This window comes from Marmota marmota, unplaced genomic scaffold (genome assembly GCF_001458135.2).
Source record: "Marmota marmota marmota unplaced genomic scaffold, marMar, whole genome shotgun sequence".
Classification (NCBI taxonomy): Eukaryota; Metazoa; Chordata; class Mammalia; order Rodentia; family Sciuridae; genus Marmota; species Marmota marmota.
Genome location: NW_026000142.1, coordinates 16,572,591 through 16,575,849, shown reverse-complemented (window position 1 = coordinate 16,575,849; position 3,259 = coordinate 16,572,591).

Below are 3,259 nucleotides of genomic sequence, written 5' to 3'. Positions count from 1 at the left end.
TTTAGGGAGGGGGAAGTGAAATATTACTAATATAATATATAAAACATCGTATATAATGTACATTATGTATTGTGTTTTATGTTAATATATAATATATGATGTGTTATATATGTATTGTATATATAAAAATATTAAGAGGATAGGTCTCATGTTACATATTCTTACAAAGTAAAAAGATGGTTCTGACTAATGCAAGAAGGCAAAAAAAAATAAAAAGCATAAAGATTGGAAAGAAACATAAACAAAGGAACAATGTAAATCTCGAGGCATATAACTGATAAAAGGAAAAAAAAAAAGTATTCAATAGTTTCAGGAAATAAAAAGTCTACATATGATCTGGCAATTTTGTGTGCTCCCAATGATATTAGCAAACATATACATTATTACCAAAGATGATTTCTACTTATAATTATATTACACATAATTTATAATAAAGTCTATTCTAAAATTGATAATATTCACTTTACCAGATTTGCATAAGAAAATTATTTGAACTCATTAAATCTCAATGGGAAAATATAATCAAAGTAAAATAATTATAAGGCAGGTTGGCCTTTGCTGAGGAATCTTACCTTTAGAAGAGGACCCAGTTAGTGGAGTGTTAGGCCTACACAATGCAGAATCTTACATATACATGTTTTTATATAGTTTTTCATATTAATTAATTTAGAGGGGTAAATAATGTTGTTTTTATTCTGTAAAGAAGATTTATGTCTTCTCAACCTGAAAGAATGTATAATTCAGGAGTTATAAATTAAACACAAAATTTTAAAAAATTTCAGTGTATCCAAGTTTGTGCTGCTGTTATCTGAGTGCTCCATGATGTTTCTTCTCCCAAATTTGTTTGCTTTGTTCATTGTCCTGGGAGCTGACCTCTATGAATTACAGCCTCAGAATTTCCTCTAGGATTGGGAAATCAATGGATCAATAGGATTTCCTGTTGAGTTGGGAAATCAATGGATCTAAAGGAGTTCCTGTTGAGTATCAGTGACCAAAGTTCAAAATAGAGGAATAAAAAGTGTGAATGGACCCTTTGCATGAACCATCTTTTTCCTGCTGAGATCCTGGGTGATCAAGGTCCTCCAAGTGGCCTTAGCTGGGATTCTAGTATTGGGGAGCTCACTTTGGGTGCATGGATAACCTCCTTGCTGAGAGTTAGGGCACATTGTGTTATACAACAGCTTCACCTTACGGAATTACCCTTGAAGATGTCTTGCAATAGAGTGCAAGGGGAAGAGACAGTGGTGAGAGCAAAAACAGCTGTGTCATCAATTGTTATGGCAACAGTGAAGCAGATTGTGGGGGTGGACTGGACACTTCTGGCTATTCTGGGGAGTGTACATAAAGGAAAGGAAAGGATGAATTAATTTTTTTTTTTTTTTAGTTGTAGATCGACACAATACCTTTACTTTATTTATTCTTATGTGGTGCTGAGAATCGAATCCAGTGCCTCACATGTGGTAGGCAAGTGCTCTGCCACTGAGCTACAGCCCCATCCCAGGAAAGAATAAATTTAAAGAAGATGATAAATTCAAAGCACTAGTTAGTGGAAAATGTTAATAGTTGAATAAAATCAGTAATGCCAAGGACTTAGACTATTTTTAGGAAAGAAGCTCTGAATAGCTCGACAAGATAAAAATTCTGTTCAGTCACTGTGCTGGTAGAGAGGGTAAGGACATGGATGTGGAAGGGAAATTATTGTTTTCAGTTTAGGCCTTGTGACCAGTTGCAGAGCACCTAGTTTTAAGTTAATTAATTCCTCTCTTTCCATCTTGTGTTTTATAATGAGGATTAATGGTGGCTGACATCATCACTTAGGTGCTAGTAGGAAGTACAAAGGAGCCAATATCACTCAGCAATGCTACTGTCGCTGATGAGACTCCATGTTTCTCCTGTGTTGAGATGGAAAGTTCCTTACCCAGGCAAAGGTCAAGAGAGCTGCTGAGTGGCAAAGTGGTAGATTGTGCTGGATATTCTGTTTGCTCTCCTACCCATGCCTTGATCTATAGTAGGCCCTTTATCTTGAGTGCTCCAGGAGACTAACCTCTAGGAATTCCTTTACCAGGGTTCTCTTGTCCTTTGGCTTCCAGCTGGGTTTGATCAAAGAGAGTCAGCTACAGGGACACAGAGGTGGGAGGAGGAAGATGCTGGGCATCTCCACCTCTCCCTGTCTTTGCTTGGTGATAGTTTTTGGCAGTGGCTGCTTTATATGGTTACAACTCTGTCCAGCAATGCCTCTTCTATAGCTCCAAACTTTTTCCAGGTTGTGGAAACACTATTCACCATTCTTGCCTCCCTCCTTGATCCTGGGGCCACAATGATTGCCTGCTATTGCTGGTCTTTGGGTGTTACATCAAAACATTTTGCATTCTTAACCTGGCCCTCACAGTCTTTGGACAATGTTTTCATTGAACTCAATTACAGGCTTTGTGCTTGTCATTTCTGCTGACTGGTACTGCAAGGAAGGAAGGAAGGAGAAAATGGAAGGGACCAGCAGAGGGTGGCCAATGACATTGAGATCCAGCTGCAAGTGGATCTGTATCTGTGCAGATACAGCTAGGGAGGCAGAACAAAGAATTCAGCCCATGGAAAAGCATAGATCCTGTAAAAGTAAAATCTAATGGCTATGGTCTATGTGATTCAGTTTCTGAATGAATTACTAAACACTGATTCATCTACTTCATACATTTGTTTATTCATTTATTTGTCAAATGTTTAATGAGCCCTTTCTGTGTTTTGAGTCCTGGGATAAGCACCAAGGATTAAAAAGGTGCATAAAATGTATTCTCTGATTTCACATGGCTCACAACCTACCAAGAGGTGAAGACAGGTATGGATGTGGTGGCAATCCATTGTGACTTGGCATCTTTATCTGGACACAATCTGCAGATACCTCAAACTAAATATTTATAAACTAAACTCATTATTTCCTCTAGAAAGCATCTCTTTTTCTACTTTTCACCTCATGAGTAGCATGGCTATGATCTTTAATCCGGGAAAAATGACATGACTCCTTTTAACTAATGGCACTGGGTTGTTCCTTAACCCAATGGAGTAGATCATCCTTCTTTCCACCTATTTTTAAAGTTTATCCTTATTAAAGCATTTCTCTTATTTGTGATTCTGATATGTAGCCAAGGCTGGGACGTACTGTATTAGATAAAAATTCATCCTAATTCGAGGTCATAGTTTGTCCTTAGAGAATGGAGTGAACTGTATTGTGTGTGTGTGATTTTTTTTTTTTTTTTTTTTTTTTTTT